General features: G+C 39.6%; 1 long non-coding RNA gene across 1 annotated transcript; it reads left to right on the plus strand.

Annotated features, from left to right (window-relative positions):
• Window positions 1–5455: 5455 nt before the first annotated feature.
• Window positions 5456–18744, plus strand: LOC134731518 (uncharacterized). The gene is made up of 3 exons (XR_010113838.1): window positions 5456–5488; window positions 14846–14926; window positions 18708–18744. It is a non-coding gene; the product is annotated as an uncharacterized lncRNA (long non-coding RNA).
• Window positions 18745–20518: the final 1774 nt, after the last annotated feature.

Consider the following 20518-nt stretch of genomic DNA (forward strand, 5'->3'; position numbering starts at 1 on the left):
GGAATGTATAAAATTCAGGACAGAATCATGACAAACCCATATTTAAGAAAATTAGAACTTGTAAAAAAAAAACAGGTCCTGTAATTCCAGAACATTGGGAGGCCAAGGTGGGCAGATCACCTAAGGTCAGGAGTTCAAAACCAGCCTGGCCAACATGGAAACCCCGTCTCTACTAAAAATACAAAAATTAGTCAGGCGTGGCGGTGGGTGCCTGTAATCCTAACCAGTCAGGGAAGCTGAGGCATGAGAATCGCTTGAACTCCAGAGGCGGAGGTTGCAGTGAGCTGACATCGCACCACCTTACTCCAGCCTGGGTGACAGAGCAAGACTCCAACTCAAAATAAAAAAAACAGAAAGAAACCGGTCAGGACTGGTCAGGCAGGAAGAGAACAAGTTACCAGGAAAGCAGGAGAGAGAAAAATATTATAAAAGAAGAAGAGATCTGTAGCATTAAATGCTAAGTAGCAAAATTGAAAATAAAATGAGCCAATGGGCTTTGGAAATTCAATTTTTGTTAACCACGTTTAATAAAGCACACCTACTATGAGGCACTCTTATAAGAGCTAGAGATATAGCAATGAAGAAAACAGACAAAAATCCCTTTCAACATGAAGCTTACACTCTAGGCAATAACAAATAAACATATTCCATAAGTAAAAAGTAAATTTGATTTCACTTTGAAGATAAAAGTGTTATGGGAAAATATAAAATGGGGTAAAAAGGAAGGGATGGCGAAAGGAGGGCATGGAGGAGGATGACTTGAGTCAACGTCATTGGCAAGGTGACCTTCAGGCAAACACATGAAAGACATGAAAGAGTCAGCCATGAGGATAACTGGGGAAGAGATTTCAGGGGGAAGAAGTGGCTCCTGGAAAGGCTGCAGATATCCCTGGCATGTTTCAAAAATATGGAGGAGGCCAGTGAGGCTGGAGGAGGGTGAGCAAGGAAAAAGCAATGGAGTTGGGGTCAGAGGATTCTGCTCATTTAAGACCTTGTGAGCTGTTGTAGGAACTTTGATTTTCACTTTCTGTGAAATGGCGAGTCCTCTGGAGGGTTTTGACAAGAAGACTGACGTGACCTGACTCCTGTTTTAAAGACTCACTCTGTCTACAGGAAGGAGAATAGACTGTCAGGTGCGGGAGAGGAAATATTAGGGCGAGGGTAGCAGGAGGGTGCTAAATAAGATGCTCTTACAATCCTCTAGGCAAGAGGTGCTGGTCAGACCAGGTAGCCAAGGTGCTGAGGACAGAGCAGCTTCTAGACATTTTCTCAAGATAGTGCCAGCAGAGTTTTCTGATGGAGATGTTGTATGAAACCACGCATAAGCAAGTCCATAAAGAACAAGTAACTCACATCAGAACAGGGGGGTATGAGATGAAGAGAGGAGTCACTATTTTTGGCCTGAGAAACTGTAACAATGCAGATCTTATTGGCTGAGATGGGGAGATAATAGATAGAACAAGTTTGGGTAGGGGAGAAATCAGGAGTTCAGTTTAGGACATAGGAAGATTGACATTCTGTTAAATATTCTGGTGGAATAGGTAGTTGGTTCACAAATATAAAGTCTATGCTCACTTCATGGTATTTAAAGCCATAAGACAGGTTGAGTTCATCAAATGGAAGAAAAGAGGACTAAAGACCGAATCCTGGGGCCCTTGAGAGTTGGGAGAAGAGCAGAGATCCTGGGCTTAGGTGATGAGGGAAACTCATGAAAGGGCATATAATTTGGAATGGTTGTTACTTGCTCTCTCCTGCTGGCTGAACACAAACTACTCTTCTCTAAGCACCCAAACATAGACACATAGCCACACAAACATAGGTATGCAAATAGGAAAAAATGCAGCTGAACATAATCTCTCAAATACCCCACTAGGATTGTAACATTCTTTCTTTTATTTACTATATAGCATATACTAGGTGTGGGGCAAAATTCAAAGATAGCCTCCCGTGATCCTCACTTCCTGATAGTCATGGCTTCGTGTAATCCCCTCCTCTTAAGTGTGAGCTGGATTTAAAAACTTGCTGTCAACGAACAGAATACAGCAAAAGGATGAGATGTCACTTCTGAGATTAGATTATGGAAGACTATGACTTGTCTTGCTCACTCTCTTGCTTTCTCCCTCCAGTGGAAATTGACTTCCTTGTTCTGAGCTGCCCCATGGAGAGGCCACGTGGCAAAGAACTGAGGGTGGCCTCCAGCCAACAGCCAGCAAGGAACTGTGGCCTTCAGTAGGAGGAATGGAATCCAACTAACAACCATATGAGTGAGCTTGGAAGCAGATGCTTCCCCATTTGAGACTTGAGATGACTATAGACCCAGCTGACACCTTGATTGCAGCCTATGAAAGGCCCTAAAGCAGGGCACCCAGCTAAGCCAAGGCCAGGTTCCTGACCTATAGGAACTGTGAGATAATAAAATTTTTTTTTTGTAAACCACTAAGTTTTGGGATAATTTGTTACACAGCAACAGATGACTAATACACTCACAGATTTTACACTTTGGTTTCTAAAGTACACAGGCCCCTTCAAATAACTAAAACTTTCCCTGTCCCTGAGTATTTACCATGACAATAACAAAATAAATACATGTATAGAATGGGCAAGAACTGAGTAGGAGGTGGAAGAGAAGTTTAAAGGAAAAGTGGGGAAATTGATCAGGATATAAGTCAGTAATTTCATCTGTATGGGAGCAGACACAGGATACAAGACAATCCAGAGGAATGAAAAAGTGAAGGAGAAAAAGAAAAATATTTTGAACAAAGGGAGTGGAGGCATGAAGGAGACAAACCCTTCCCAAACTTGCTTTAAATAAGCACTAAATAAACTCAGTGTTTAAGGAATGGATAAATGAGTAGCCCTTGCCACAGATCAGCCAAGATTCCTCAGTGTAGATACGATTTTAGACTGTGAAATAGCAAATTGTGATATAGAAGCAAGTCAGTTGCCCAAGATAGCTCAGTGCCTATCTAGTGGGATAGGGCATTGGATTGTTATTTAGGTTCCATGGCATAGTACGGCATTACCTTGTGTCTAGGCCTCAATAATTACGAGGCACAATGTCAGGTCTGTGCAGCCCCAGCTTCATCTCCCAGAAACCAACCTGCTTCTCCCATCTGCATGGTTAGGACACATCTATTTTGAACAACTTGATCGTATTCCACTGGTCGCAGAAGATTCGTCCGAATTAGGCTAGTCAAAATTCGCCTTTGTTCTCCCAAATCACAGATCTTTTAATGCAACAGTGACAATATCATCAATCCTCTGGATTTTAGAAGAGTAAAGAGAGCATGTAGTGTATCTATACATTCTGTCTAGTTATAATCCTTTTCTATTTTTTTCTATTTATTATTGGTTGTCTAGTCTGAGTAATATGGATAACATTTCTTTAATCAAATAAAAATAATACAGAGGTCCTAGTTAAATGGAGACTTGTCCAAATTAGACTTGAATCAAGAACTCCTGGATTTAGTCTCCCACACTGTCTGTTTTTGCCTTTTAAGAAAAAGGCAGATTATTTGGACTGGGATCCTGATTTCACTATGTTTTCAATATTTAAAAGGATCTCCTCTGAGTGTTAAATATGTTTATGATTCAACTCCCCATTTTTGGTGTTGGGTATAAGGTAAATTACATGTCAGAAATAGAATCTGTACTCCCAGAAAGAAAATTGCCACTCTTGGGTGTATTTTTAAAGGTTCTGAGATTCATGATGGTGCTTCTGCCAAAATAGAGAAGCCAGTTCAGATCTGACTCTCATGAAAGTAAATTTTCAAAATTTAAAGCAATCCATTGAGTTATTAATTTGAGAATATAAGAACTAAATTTAAATCCTTCTTGACCTATGTTACGATCTGCCACAAAAATCCTGGTGGACGTTCCAAGCCAGTTCAAAACCATCTGCATCTTCAAATCACTCTATTGCATTCATGTCATCCCCCCATAGTTCCACCTTTTCCCTTTTCTTGTTTTGATTTATAGTACTTGGAGTTCTTTGATGCTTTCTTTCACCTTTTATCTAATCATTCTCCATGTTGTACAAATTCTTTCCCCCAAATGTCTCCTATGTATGTCCTCTTTTTATTGTTCCTTCAACATCACCGTGGCACAGTACAACATTACCTCACGTCTAGGCCTCAATATGTACAGGGCACATTGTCAAGTCTTTGCAGCCCCAGCCTCATCTTCCAGGAACCAACCTGCTTCTCCCATCTGCATGGTTAGAACACAACCATTTTGAACAACTTGATCATATTCCACTGGTCACAAATGATCAGTCCGAATTAGGCTAATCAAAATCTTTCCCTAAGACTAACAAAAGAATCCATTTCTGTGATGATGGAAAATGTAGGATCTGGGTTGATGGTCATCTTCTCCCCCTGTGTACCAAAAAAAGAGGCCGAGCGCAGTGGCTCATGCCTGTAATCCCAGCACTTTGGAAGGCCGAGGCAGGCGGATCACTTGAGCTTGGGAGTTCGAGACCAGCCTGATCAACATGGAGAAACCCTGTCTCTACTAAAAATTCAAAAAAAATGCCAGGTGTGGTGGCACATGCCTGTAATTCCAGCTACTCAAGAGGCTGAGGCAGGAGAATCGTTTGAACCCAGGAGGCGGAGATGGGAGTGAGCCAGGATTGTGCCACTGCACTCCAGCCTGGGCAACAAGAGCGAAATTCCATCTAAAAAAGAGAGACAGAGAGAGAGAGAGAAAGTGCCCATCTTCAAGAGAGAGAAGGAAACACTCTGTTCAATACTGAATTGGACAAAGAGCAGTAAATTGTGAAAATGCAACAACGACAAGGGGTTTGGGCTAGGGGAGTTAACTAAGCGCATATGTGATTAGGAAGATAAGGGTTAATTTAATAAGGTTTGTTTGCACAGATTCCCCTCAGCTTTAGCTTCCCCCTGCTGATAAGAATGGAACTTTCCCTCTGGAATAGGAAGGACATCTTTCACATGGGACTTTCATCGCCTGCTGTTAAGAAACAGAAGGAAAGTCAGAGTGACCTTCTTGCACCTGCTGTTTTCCAAGTGCTTTCAACTCCAAATAATCAGTATTCCAGAGCAGCATATTGTGACGTCATGTTCTTAATTCTTTCACCACTGACAGACAGATAAATTGGAATCAGTGGGTGAAAGCTCTTAACTTTCAGATTAAGGAATTAAACTTTTTGAATAATCAAAGGGAACCTATGTGCAGTTGTAGGGAGGGGGCGACGTGGGAGGAATGTTAGTTTTACAAAGTGAAGCTAACTCAGTTTAATAAATAGTTTTAGAAGTTTTTAGTGGTTAACAAAAGACTGCATCCCTCTGATGCAAGAACTGCCCATGTTTCATCTTGTCCGAAGTTGACCATCCGCCTGTGCTCTGAATGTGACTTTTCTAGCCCCTCAGGGACCACACCAGCGAGCAACATCGCCACCTGCTGGGAATTAGAGAAATTACAGAATTGGATTATCTATTCAAATATTCTTGGATTTCAGGGTTTGAAGGTATATTTAAAAATCCTGTTTTTTTTAAAAGAAATATGAACAAGCTCCAGTTGTGTTTAATGATAATTTTTATAGTTTATGTCATAACGGTATTGTTAAATTATAACTCTTAGACTTGAACTCTGGAAAGGCTGCAATTTAGGAATTGCTGTTGTCTTTGAGTAATTTACATTTTAACTCTCAACTAGTGCCATTAAATCACCAGCATTAAATCAAGAAACTATAGCCTATGTGTTTTGCAATAGATGGGGGGTAAGGCACGTCTGATTCTGTGATTCTCCATTCAAACTGGGTGGAAGAATAAATATAATTAAATTAAAAGGCATCTTGCTAGAGGGAAAAGTTGTTCAGTGTTACTCTTGGTCATGGATGCTCTTTTCTTTACTTAATTTACAAGAGGCAATCTAGGGTTTTAAGCAGCAAAATGATATTTGCCTAAAGTTGTTCATTGCTTCATTACTAATAGCAAAAAAAAAAAAGAGAGAGAGAAGAAAGATGGACAAGTAATTAAGTAATGTATGATACCTTGAAAACTGTAAAAATCTAAGAATATGTAAGTTAAATGAGGAAAATAAAATTGCTGTAATATTGCAACTGTGGAAAAATATGCATGCTTATGGAATGGGGCCCCAGGAAGTCAAGCTGTGTTTCTCCTTATGGAACTCTTCATGTTAAAGCATTTGCATGTTCCCTATGGTACCTTTGCCATGTATCATAATCCTAACCATATTAATCTAGTTTTGGCCAAGATCTGAAGCACCCTGTCCCACTTCCTTCTACAGAACCTTCTCTAGGCCACTGACCTCATGTGGATTAGATTTCAATTTGCCATAAACCTTCAGGCTTGCTGTTGAACCTCTCCCTGTGTTCACTACTCTCCTTAATACTGCATTTGAAAAGTCAGGAAGGTACAGTCCACTCCCAGATAGAAAATCGTAACATTGCAGCATCAAGCACATATACAATCACCAGAGGACAGTGAAAAAGGTTCTTTACTTTGGCACTCAGACAATTATTAATCCATTTGGTATCCAGTTCCCATGGACATAAGGATGTCTCTGGTCTCCCTTCTCTGTCTTCCTCTTTCTTCTCTTATCTCCTTTCATGCCTTTTTATTTTACTCCTTCTCATCCCTCAGGGTCATTTGGTTCCATCAAATTTACCCCTTGGTGAAGCTAGAGCCGAGAAAAGTGGGGAGAGTAATTCACATCCCTTAAGTCCTGCATAGGGAAGGATAAAGGACAGTGGTCCTTTGAGGTCCATCCTCAGAGTGAAATATCTAAAAGACAAACAAAAACTTTCTCTTGCTGATATTGTCTTCATTTTAAAACATAGCAAAGCTTGTCCTTTCTGCATCTATGTAAATTCCGTATTTATTACTCTCATTTGATATTTCCTGGGATTGGAGGAGAAGCATGATTTAAGTGGGGAAACACCTAACCTGGGAAGGAGACGAGGGAGGATTGAAATTCTACTAGAGGTGGGGGTGGATGTGAGCCCAATGACCATGACCCATTCAGACTCCCCACCCTCCCTCTGCTAGTCAGGCCAGCTTCCAGCGTGCTTCCTTCCTTCCCACGGGGGACTTCCAGCCAATCTGCTAGACCTACAATTTATAAAGGATAGCTCGTGTTGCATAAAAGGACGGTAGCGGTCTCTTTCATATCAGTTACACAATGAGGCCTCTGAGCAAACTCTACATTTGCATTTTGTTGCTTAAAATAATAGTTATGATCTGTGCCGAAAAGGGAAGGCCAGACTTTCTGTTTCATGTGTCTGACCATGAGACCTCCGGTCTGTAGCTATTTTTCCTGCTGTAATTTCTTCCATCTGTTGTGTTGTGGTACAAGGACAGAGGGAAACCATTCACACGCTTAGGTGAGATTTCTTTTGATGATGAGGTAGATGCTAATGGAAAGCCAGTGAGAGTGAAACTCAGAGACATTACATTATAATTGACCTGGGATGTGCAGTTTATCAAAAACTAAACTATTCTTACATTTTTTCAGATGGCTGGTTATGCCCTCACTAGTCACTATCTGTGAGCTGATCAAAGCTACAAGTGCCAGTTACTGAAATGTTGGGCCTATTAATGTGTTGGAAGAAGAAGCAGGAGAGCCTATGTGACTGAGCTAAAAATTTAACCCATCATAAGAAATGGATCAAAGTTTGTTTAACATTCTATCTCCAATATTGATATATGCCTGGGACCCAAGAATGGCCAAAAGTTTCCAGAAGTAATGCTGACTGCACTTTAGAATTTAAAAGTACCACTACAGAGGCCTAATCTCAGAGCAGTTAAATGAGAATCTCTAGGATGGAGCCCAGACAGTAACATTCTTTAAAAGCTCCTCAGGTGATGTGCACCCAGGGCTGAGAACTAGTACTAGTAGGCAGACTACAATGGAGTAGGAGCAAGCTTACATTCTTATCTCATTTTCATGACATTCATTTATAACGGACAGATTTGCAAGCTGTACTTGCATAATTAATGTCCCAATGTAAAATTCTGACCAATAAGTATAGTTTCTGATGTAGCAGTTTACCAAATGGTATCTAGCAGGTTGTTTTTTTAATTTAAATTTTATTTCAGATTTGCGGGGGTCGGGGACACGTGCATGTTTGTTACATGGGTAAATTGTGCACTGGTGGGGAGCTGGGCTTCTAGTGTGCCCATTATCCAAATAGTAAACATTGCACCAAATAGGTAACTTTTTGACCTCACTCTCTCCCACTCACCACACTTTGGATGTCCTCGGTGTCTATTACTTCCATCTTTATGTACATGTGTACCCATTGCTTAGCTTCCATTTATAATTGAGAACATGTGGTATTTGCTTTTCTGTTTACGAGTTAGTTTGATTAGGATAATGCCTTCCAGCTCCATCCATGTCGCTGCAAAGGACATAATTTTATTTTTTATGGCTGCATAATATTCCGTAGTGTATAGATACCATATTTTCTTTATCCAGTCAATTGTTGATGGACACTTAGTTTGGTTCCATGACTTTGCTATTGTGGATAGTACCATGGTGAACGTAAGCACAGGTGTCTTTTTGTATAATGATTTTTTTTCCTTTGGGTAGATACCCAGTAATGGGATTACTAGGTCAAATTGTAATTTTATTTTTAGTTCCTTGGGACATACTTCTACTGTTTTCCATAGAGATTGAACTAATTTATATTCCCACGTACAGTGTATGAGCATTTCCTTTTCTCTGCATCCATGCCAACATTTGTGGTTTTAAAAATTGTTTTAATGATAACCATTCTGACTGACGTAAGATAACTCATTGTAATTTTAATTTGCATTTGATAATTAGTGATGTTGAGCATTTTGTCATGTGTATTTTGGCCACTCTATTCTATGATCAGGATGAGCATCTAATTCAAATTATGGACTAATCAGCACATTGCAAGTTGTAGCCCAGACAATTTCATATGAAGTCACCCTACCCATTATCCTATTATCAGTTCTACTGATAAGATTATTCATGTCCTTTGCTCAGTTTTTAATTGAGTTATTTGCTTTTTTCTTGTTAAGTTGTTTAAGTTCCTTATAGAGTTTGGATATTAATTTTTTGTCAGCGGCAATTATTCTGTCCCATGGTGTATGTTGTCTCTTTATTGTTTATTTCTTTTGCTGTGCAGAAGCTTTTTAGTTTAATTAAGTACTATTTGTCTGTTTTTGGTTTTGTTATATTTGCTTTTGGGTTCTTCATCATAAATTCTTTGCCTAGGTCAATGTCTGGAAGAATTTTTTCTAGATTTTCTTCTAGGATGTTTGTAGTTTCCCAAAACTTACTTTTTTTTTTTTTTTTTTTTTTCCTGGAGACAGAGTCTCACTCCGTCACCAGGCTGGAGTGCAGTAGAGCCATCTTGGCTCACTGCAACCTCCGACTCCCTGGTTCAAGCAATTCTCCTGCTTCAGCCTACCAAGTAGCTGGGATTAAAGGAACATGCCACCACGCCTAGCTAATTTTTGTATTTTGGGTAGAGACAAGGTTTCACTGTGTTGGCCAGGATGGTCTTGATCTCCTGACCTTGTGATCCACCTGCATCGGCCTCCCAAAGTGCTGGGATTACAGATGTGAGCCACCATGCCTTGCCCAGACCTTACTTTTAAGTTGTTAATATATCTTGAGTTGATTTTTATATATGATGAGAGATAGGGGTACAGTTTCATTCTTCTGCATATAGCTAGCCAATTTCCCCAGTATTATTTATTGAATAGAGTGTCCTTTCCCTGTTGTTTATTTTGGTCAACTTTGTCAAATATCAGTTGGTTGTAGGTATGTGGCTTTATTTCTGGATTCTCTACTCTGTTTCATTGATCTATGTGTCTTTTTTTTTCCCAATACCATGCTGTTTTAGTTACTATAGCCTTGTAGTATAATTTGATGTCAGGCAATGTGATTGCTATGCTTTGGCTGTGTACCCACTCAAATCTCATCTTGAATTCCTACATGTTGGGGGAGGGACCCAGTGGGGAGGTAATTGAATCATGGGGGCAGGTCTTTCCCATGCTGTTCTCATGATAGTGAATAAGTCTCATGAGATCTGATGGTTTTATAAGGGGGAGTTTCCCTGCACAAGCTCTCCCTCTTTGCCTTCCACCCTCCATGTAAGACATGACTTGCTCCTCCTTGCCTTCCACCATGTTTGTGAGGCCTCCCCAGCCATCTGGAACTGTAAGTCCATTAAACCTCATCCTTTTATAAATTGCCCAGTCTTGAGTATGTCTTTATCAGCTCCATGAAAATGGTATAGTAAATTGGTACCAGTAGAATGGGGCACTGCTGAAAAGATACCCGAAAATGTGGAAGCAACTTTGGAACTGGGTAACAGGCAGAGGTTGGAATAATTTGGAGGGCTTAGAAGAAGACAGGAAAATGTGAGAATGTTTGGAACTCCCTAGAGACTTGTTGAATGACTTTGACCAAAACATTAATAATTACATGGATAATGAAATCCAGGCTGAGGTGGTCTCAGATAAAAATGAGAAACTTGTTGGGACCTGGAGCAAAGGTGACTCTTGTTATGTATTAACAAAGAGACTGGTTGCATTTTCCCCCTGCCCTAGAGACTTGTGGAAACTTGAACTTCAGAGAGATGATTTAGGGTATCTGGCAGAAGAAATTTCTAAGTAGCAAAGCATTCAAGACATGACTTGGGTGCCAAAGGCATTTAGTCTTAAAAGGGAAACAGGGCATAAACGTTCAGAAAATTTGCAGCCTGACAATGTGATAGAAAAGAAAATCCCATTTTCTGAGGAGAAATTTAAGCCAGCTGCAGAAAATTACATGAGTAACGAGGAGCCCAGTGTTAATCACCAGGGCAATGGGGAAAATGTCTCTAGGGCATTTCAGAGTTCTTCATGGCAGCCCCCCCATCACAGGCCCAGAGGTTTAGCAGGAAAAAATGGTTTTGTGGGCCAGGTCCAGGGTCCCTCTGCTGTTTACAGTCTAAAGACTTGGTGCCCTGCATCCCAGCTGCTCCAGCAAGACTAAAAGGGGCCAAGGTACAGCTTGGGTTGTTACTTCACAGAAGTCAAGAATTGAGGTTTGGGAACCTCTGTGTAGATTTTAAAGGATGTACATAAATTCCTGGATGCCCAGGCAGAAGTTTGCTGCAGGGGTGGGGCCCCCATGGAGAACCTCTGCTAAGGTAGTGTGGAAGGCAAATGTGGATTTGGAGCCCCCACACAGAGTCCCTACTGGGGCACAGTTCAGTGGAGCTGTGAGAAGGGGGCCACTGTTCTCCAGGCCCCAGAATGGTAGATCCACTGACAGCTTGCACCATGTGCCTGGAAAAGCTGCAGACACAATGTCAGCCAGTGAAAGCAGCTGGGAGGGAGGCTCTACCCTGCAAAGCCACAATGCAGAACTGTCCAAGGCTGTGGGAGCCCACTTCCTGCATCAGCATGACCAGGATGTGAGACATGGAGTCAAAGGAGATCATTTTGGAGCTCTAAGATTTAACTGACCCACTGGATTTCAGACTGGTATGAGCCCTGTAGCACCTTTGTTTTAGCCAACTTCTCCCATTTGGAATGGCTATATTTACCCAATGCCTGTACCCCCAATTGTATCAAGGAGGTAACTAACTTGCTTTTGATTTTATGGGCTCATAGGCAGAAGGGATTTGCCTTGTCTTGGATGACACTTTGGACTGTAGACTATTGAGTTAATGCTGAAATGAGTTAAGACTATGGGGGACTGTTGGGAAGGCATGATTGGTTTGAAATGTGAAAACATGAGATTTGGGAGGCACCAGGGTTAAAATGATACAGTTTGGCTGTGTCCCTATACTCAAATCTCTTCTTGAATTCCTAAATGTTATGTGAGGGACCCAATGGGAGGTAATTGAATCATGGGGGTAGTTCTTTCCCATGCTGTTTTCGTGATAGTGAATAAGTCTCATACAATCTGATTTTTTTTTTAGATGGGGTCTCAGTTTTATAATGGGGAGTTTCCCTGCACAAGCTCTCTCTCTTTGCCTACTGCCATCCATGTAAAATGTGACTTGTTCCTCCTTGCCTTCCATTATGATTGTGATGCCTCCCAGCCATGTGGAAATGTAAATTTGTTGAACCTCTTTCTTTTGTAAATTGCCCAGTCTTGGGTATGTCTTTATCAGCAGCATGAAAATGGACTAATACAGTGATACCTCCAGCTATGTTCTTTTTGCTTAGGATTGCTTTGGCTAGTCAGCCTTTTTTGATTCCATATGAACTTTAGGATTGTTTTTCTAATTCTGTGAAAAAAATGACTTTAGTAATTTGATAAGTATTGTGTTGAATCTACAGATTGCTTTGATTAGTATGGCAATTTTAACAATATTGATTTTTCCCGTCTGTGAGCATGGGATATTTTTCCATTTGTTTGTGTCATTTGTGATTTCTTTCATTAGGTTTTGTAGTTGTGTTTATAGAGATGTTTCACTGCCTTGGTTCAATGTATTCTTAGGTCTTTTAATTTTTTGTAGCTATTGTAAATGGGATCGGGTTTTTGATTGGTTCTCAGCTTGAATATTATTGGTATAAAAATGTTACTGGTTTTTGTATGTTGATTTTGTATCCTGAAACTTTACTGAAGTTGCTTAAGTCTCAGAGTCATTTGGAGGAGTTTTGAGGGTTTTCTAGGTATATGATATGTCATCAGTAAACAGAGATAATTTTACTACCTCTTTTCCAATATGCATATTTTTCATTTCTTTCTCTTACCTGATTTTATGCTCTGGCTAGTACTTCTAGTACTGTGTTTAAAAGGAGTTGTGAGAGTGGACATCCTTGTCGTATTCCAGTTCTTAGAGGGAATGCTTTCAACTTTTTCCCATTCAGTATGATGTTGGATGTGATTTTGTCATATATGGCTCTATGGCTCCTATTCTTTTGAGGTATGTTTTTTTTTGATGCTAGTTTGTTGAGGGTTTTTATCATAAAAGGATGTTGGGTTTTATAAAATGTCTTTTTTTTCAGCAGCTATTGAGTTGATCATATGGTTTGTGTTTTTATTTACTTTTATGTGGTAAATCAGATTTATTGATGTGCAGATATTGAACCATCCTTGCATTCCAATTGTGATGAATTATCTTTTTGATGTGGTGTTGACTTTGGTTTGCTAGTATTTTGTTGAGGATTTTTACATCTATGTTCATCAGGGATATTGATCTGTAATTTTCCTTTTCTGTTGTGTCCTTGCCTGATCTGGTATCAGGGTGATGCTGGTTTCATAGAATGAGGGAGAAATTCCTCCTCCTTGACTTTTTGGAACAATTTCAGTAAGACTCATACCAGGTCTTTTTTATATATCTGGTAAAATTTGGTGGTGAGTCCATCTGGTCCTAGGCTTGTTGGAAGATTTTTTATTACTGGTTCAATTTCATTACTCATTATTGGTTTATTCAGGACTTCTAATTCTTCCTTGTTCAATCTTGGGGTGTTGTATGTTTTCAGGAATTTATCCATTTCCTCTGGGTTTTCCAGTTTGTGCACATAGAGGTGTATGTCACAATAGTCTCTGACAATCGTTTGTATTTCTATTTTATCAGTTGTAATGTCACCTTTCTGATTTCTGATTGTGCTTATTTGAATCTCATTTTTTCTTGGTTAATCTAGCTAGCGGTCTGTCAATTTTTTTATTCTTTCAAAGAACCAACTTTTTGTTTTGTTGATCCTTTATATAACTTTTTTTTTTCTCAATTTCATTTTGTTATACTCTGATTTTTGTTATTTATTTCCTTCTGCAGCTTGAGGTTTGGATTCCTCTTGTTTTTCTAGTTTCTTGAGGTGCAATGTTAGGTTGTTAATTTAAGATCTTTCTACCTTTTAAATGTAATCTAACAAGTTCTTAAAATGGTGTAACTTCAATTTATTCCCATGGAATAGTTTATATGCTGGGGCATCCATTACCCAGATTTGCCAAGACTAAATATTTTATTAATTTTAACTGATTCTTTTGTGTATTTTTTGTATACTACATAGACATTAGTAAGGATATAGATTAAGCTTCTGTAATAAGGAGATCCTAAAATACAGTGCATCAAATAATGTTGAATTTTGTTTCTCCCTCATGAAACAACCAAGAAGAAAAATATCTTTTGGTACAAAAAGGTTATTTCAATAGTTGCCAATTTCCAGTCAATGGGAGGAGAGAAAAGGAAGAAGGCATAACACATCACTTCTGCTCACATTTCACTGGCCAGGACTTAGCCATATTTGTATTCCTTGATGCAAGGAAGGCTAGGAAATTGGAATTTCCATCTAGGCAGTCATATACCTAACTGAAAACCAAAGGTTTCTATTTCTAATACAAAGAAGAAGAGAATAGATATTGTGGAAATTGTCAGTCTCAACAACATCTTCATAAAACTCATAATCTAAATATACTTGGAATATAAATAAATGATATTATTTATAATTTTATTTTGAGGATATTTTCATTATGCTTTTTAACTCTTCAGAAGCTTAAATTTTGGTTTATTTGATCAGAAAGATATTTTATGATATACTATTTTCCTTTATACATAGCTTTATCTACTAACCCTAGTAAGTGACACATGAAATATGGATCACAGTATACTTCTAACTCTTTAAGATCAGCATCGACTTGGGTTTTTCAAGAAGACAAAAATTTAACAGAACAAGGTCTTATGATTTTAAATGTCATTCCTTTATTCAGTTGAATGGATTCCAGCAGCACGCTCATGGACTCCTTTGAAAATCTCATGAAAATCATGGATTCTCTATTTACATAGATCAATAATTTTAGGGGGGTTAGGGAAACATCTCCCCATGAAGCTCAATTTTAGAATGCCTTAACTATATATAAAAGGATATCCTCCCATTTTTCACAGCAGCCTGGCAAAGTATACATAAAAATCATGAATCTGTGTCTCCGGGACCCATCAGTGAAATTCCTGGAGCACTGGCCTAAGGTGAGACATCTAGCACAGGACCTGGGGCATAGTGCCGATGCAATAAATGTCAGTTCACTTGCATTTCAAGGCTCCTCTATTCTCTGTGAGAATCTCTTGGTGTTTTACACACTCCCCTTGGGATGAGTGTTATGCCTCCCATCTTCCTCAACACAGATCACACCTACCCCCCATGGAAGTTGACTTGGCCATTCCCACTCATTAAATGCTGCTCCTCCTTCTGGGATGGACATGTTTCTTCACTTCATCAGTGGAACATTTTTAATCTTTTTGCTCACTCTCATCAGAACCTTTTTTTTACATATGGTGCATACATTATCCCTTTATATGTTTGCACATGAGACAAAATATACCTTATGATATAGACGTCAAAAATGCAAGATGCTATCTTTCTAAATTAACTTGTAACTAGCACATGGGCACTTGGTATAGGCTCTTCTTCAAATGGAGAATTAAGAACTTGTGATGCAACAAACAAGGGCCTATGGAGAAAGATCTCTGGCAGCAGTGACAGCTGGAGATTAGGGGCATCAGTAGTTCCAATGTTATTGGCAGCATCTAGAGTTATTGCCAGTGGGATCAGCAGTACAAGCCACAGTGTCTAGTGCTTTGTGGCAATATCTGCAGCTTCCAGGCTGAATGAGTTCTGCTGTGCACTAAACCATGTTTGTTAAAGACTTCAGTATAATCTTCCATTTTTGGAAATCAATATTTCTAGAGTTTCTCCAAAATCACCACTGCAGTTTTTTGTTTTGTTTTTCAAAAGCTTAAATAGTGATCTTTATCACTCTGATCTATATCTTCATGAGGAAACTTTGGGAGAATAAGAATGAACTCTACTAAATGTGGTTCTCTCAAAATAACAGATCTAGGAAAACAAGCCATTAGGAAGTGACTGAGAGGCTCTTGAGTTCTTTAAGTGTTGAGATCAAACAGAGAATATAGCATTTCCCTTGCCTATTTTATTTTGAGCAGATAAGGTCATTTTCATGAATGTTATTCCACTGCTTAAAACTTTCAGTGCCTTATCATTGAACTGAAATGAAATCTAGGCCCTGCCATTTCTTGGATTTCGGACTAGAGTAATTAACTTAGCTTTCTTATGCTTCATTTGCTCTTCTTTATTTTTTACATCTATTTTTAAGGGGGAGATAGTTTATAATATCCATCTCAAAAATATTTGTGCTATGTATAATATATCATGTATGAAAACCTAGTGCTGGGAAAGCTCTCAAGAAAACTGAAGACTACTTTCCTTAGTCTGTTATTCAGAGATCTTCCCCTTGGATCCCAGCTCACCTTTCCAATCTCTTCTCTTACCATTCTCCCTTCCTCTTTCTCTTTTTCCATGCATCAGTGACTCCAGATATTTTTAAATCACATCTTAACTTGCCATAAACAATTCTGTACATTTACTTTGGTGTTCCCTCTGCTAGGAATGTGCTTCTCCCCTCTTTTCTCATTCACTTCCTTAGATCAAACTTGTTTATGCCTAATGCCTGGATCATAACATGTGTGCTTTATTGAAATAATGGATGTTAATGAGCAAATTGTCTCAGTTGGAAACCATCAATCTGTATTTATTTGGGAGCCACAAGGAGGTGCCCACCTCACCAGAGAATTAGGATGAGTAAAATAAGACTGCAATTTAGAAATTAAATTTTAAGAGCTATATAGATATGTAAAATTGTGTAGACAAGACAGAATGGCTCCGAGGCCAGCCAGGCTCCACAGAAAGCAATTTGACTGTACTACTTTACTTAAACAAAGAATGGCAATATTGGTGGGCATGTAAGCCAGTATAGCCACTATGGAGAACAATATCAAGGTTCCTCAACAACCTACAAATAGAACCAACATGTGATCCACCAATCTCACTACTGAGAATTCATCCAAAGGAAAGGAAATCAGTATATTGAAGAGACATCTGTATCCCCATGTTTATTGTAGCACTATTCACAATAGCCAAGATGTGGCATCAACCTAGGTGTCCAACAACAGATGAATGGATAAAGCAAATGTGGTATATATACACAATGGAATACTATTCCGCCATAAAAAGAATGGAATCCTGTCATTAACAGCAACAGGGATGGAACTGGAGGACATTATGTTAAGTGAAATAAGCCAGGAACAGAAAGCTAAGCACCACATGTTCTTACTTGTGTGTGGAAGCTAAAAGTAGTTGATCTCATAGAAGTGAAAAGTAGAACAGAGGATACTAGCTGCGGGGAAGGGTAGGAGGAAGATAGAGAGTTGTTAAGGGGTACAAAATTACAGCTAGATAGAAGCAGTAAATTCTAGTGTTCTATAGCACTTTAGGATAACTATATTTAACAATAATATACAGTTTCACTAATGCAGGAACAGAAAACCAAATATTGCATGTTCTCACTTATAAGTGGGAGCTAAATGATGAGAACAAATGGGCACATAAAGGGGAACAACACACACTGGGGCCTATCAGAGGGTAGAAGGTGGGAGGAGGGAGAGGATCAGGAAAAATAACTAGGCTTAATACCTGAGGAAAAGGTCCTAGGCTTAATACCTGAGTAATGAAATAATCTTCACAACACACCCCCATGACATAAGTTTACCTGTGTAACAAACCGGCACATGTGCCCCTGAACTTAAAATAAAAGTTATCTTTAAAAAAAAGAAATTGGTTGTCTGATGAAAAAGAATGTATGTATATATATATACACATATTATACAAAATATATACATAATATATAAAAAAGTGTGTGTGTGTGTATATATATATATATATATGGTTTCAAATAGCTGGAAGGAGGATATTAAACATTCCCAACACAAAAACATAATAAATGCTTGAGGTGATGGATATCCTATTTACCCTGATCTGATCACTATACATTGTATGTATCAAAATATAGCTACGTACCCCACAAATATGTACAGTTATTACTTTTCAGTTTAACAATTTTTTTTTTAAATAAAGAATGGACAATTTAATGAAGAGTGGATCAGCCCTCACAAGCTTAGAAAAACAAGAACCACTGAGGCAAAAGTTAATCATGGCACTTTACAGCACTTTTCAGGGAGAGAGAATGTTTCAGTTCCTACTGTGAGGTTTCCAGGGAGCATCGTAGATGCACCGTCTTATTTTAGCCCAACGCTGTTAAGCATTCACACTGCATAGCTCCCTCTGTTCCCATTTATGCTCACCATACAGGCTTTTCATTCTTACTCTTTCCCATTATAAATTTAAAATTATTTGCTAATTATAATTTGGATTCCCAAGTGGACTCATTTACTACAGACTTCAAGAGGAACTCCACGAGGAAACTCCTATACCTTGAAAGCCAAAGATCAAGTCCAGCCACCTTCCCTTTGAATAATGTGTCTCTACCGCTTCCAACTACGAGACACAACAATGCCTATAGCAAGCACGTGAAATGAGTCAATGGGAACTTAAAGGAAAACCCTCCTACATCTGCCCCAGAGGGGCGTTCTACCATGAACATAGCTGAAATTCTTATCACTGTTCTTTCTTCTAAAAGTCCTGTGAATTATCTGGATATTATAACAGGGATCCTCATACCCTGGTTAGGAACCAAGCCACAACAACAAAAGGTGAGAGGCAGACGAGCAAGCGAAGCTTCATCTGTATTTACAGCTGCTCCCCACTGTTCATATTACTGCCTGATCTCTACCTCCTGTCAGATCAGCAGTGGCATTAGATTCTCATAGGAGTGGGAACCCTATTGTGAACTGTGTATATGCCTGATGATCTGTCACTGTCTCCCATCACCCCCAGATGGAACCATCTAGTTACAGGACAACAAGCTCGGGGCTGATTCTACACTATGGTGAGTTGTATAATTATTTCATTAAATAATAGAAAATAAGTGCACTATAAATGTAATGCACTTGAATAACCCTGAAACCATCCCCCTCACCCCCCATCCCTGGAAAAATTGTCTTCCATGAAACCGGTCCCTGACGGCAAAAAGTCTGGGGACCACTGGGTTACAGAACCTAGGAACACTAGCTAACATAACATAAGTTTCTAAGTCTCTGTTCATGAGGCATTTTGGTTGCCGGGAACAAAGACTCACTCAAGTTGCCTCAAGAAAGGTGGGTGCCCTCATGCAGGGGGCATTCGAGAAGACAAAACATCCCAGAATCCAGGAGGGCCTGGGGGCAATAGAAGAGTCAAGTCCAACTTGCAGGCCAGAAGATGATTATTTTGCCCCTCAGCATCAGGAGCTCCATAATTTTCCACTTTGTGTGCCACGTTAACGGGGTTTAGCCCGCTCTCTATTTCTGCCTCTATGTGTATTCCCTTCTGTTTTTGTTCTAACCGCTTTCTGACATCTCTTTCCCTAAATATTCGAATCTGCAGAGAAGGAAAATAAGATTAGACCTCAAGCCCCCATCATCCGCGTTCTGGCAGAGCCTTTGCAACATGCCTCCTTGGAGGCTGCCAGCCAGGCTCCCCTCACAGCAGGTGCTCATTCTTTCCAATCCCCTGTGGTGAGGTGGGGCATGTGAGTGGTTAGAACCTGGCCACCTGTGCCTCAGGCACCCAGGAGGTCTGAGCATGGGGCAGTTCTTCTCAGAAGGAGCAATGGGTTGGCAGGAACCTGTAGGTTAATGGAGTCAGATTAATTAATCCAAATGGAGACCCCAAATAGCGATATTGGATGGGCTCCATCAGAATTTCCTGGAATCCTTTTAGAGATGCAGAATTCTGGGTCTCACTCCAGACCTACTAAAGTAAAAGCTCTAAAATTTCAAGGGGAAGCATTACAGAATACACACACACACACACACACACACACACACACAGTTTTTAAATCTCCCCAAGTAAATACACCTTTGACCTTGTGAGGGAACAGAGAAATGTGAAGGATGGGAAGGCTGAGACTGAAAGACTGAAAGTTAGGAAGTCTCCTTGATTCTTTTTTTTTTTTTTTTTGAGACAAGGTCTCGCTCTTGTTTACTAGGCTGGAGTGCAATGGCATGATCTTGGCTCACTACAACCTCTGCCTCCCGGGTTCAAGTGATTCTTGTGCCTCAGCCTCCTGAGTACCTGAGACTACAGAGGCGTGCCACCACACCTGGCTCATTTGGTATTTTTAGTAGAGACCATGTTGGCCAGGCTGGTCTCGAACTCCTGACCTCAAGAGATCTGCTCACCTTAGCCTCCCAAAGTGCCGGGATGACATGGGTGAGCCACTGCACCCAGCCAGGAAGTCTTCTGGATTCTATTAATAATTTTGTGGGGAATTCTGAGGTACTCTAGTGGAAGTGTGGGTCAAAACACATTTGTAAAGTAGAAGTGCTGAGGTGAAGTCGTTTCTTTCGAAGAAATAAAAATATTAGGAATATGGTTCTCCGTAGCTTCCAGAGCTTACACAAATGAGTCTGAGAGACCAGCAGGAACGAATGTTAAACCTAAACATCATAAACTTTTAGTGTGGCCTCAAGCAAAAATTGAGAGTTTGCTTCATTTTTTTCTCCCTGTTCTGTAACAGGTATAGTTAGTGAAATAGCATAAGCAACACATAGTACTTTTATCAATTGCTACCTGAATTACAAATAAAATTTTCAGGAAATAATTTA

Source organism: Symphalangus syndactylus, chromosome 10 (assembly GCF_028878055.3).
Source record: "Symphalangus syndactylus isolate Jambi chromosome 10, NHGRI_mSymSyn1-v2.1_pri, whole genome shotgun sequence".
In the NCBI taxonomy this organism is placed as follows: domain Eukaryota; kingdom Metazoa; phylum Chordata; class Mammalia; order Primates; family Hylobatidae; genus Symphalangus; species Symphalangus syndactylus.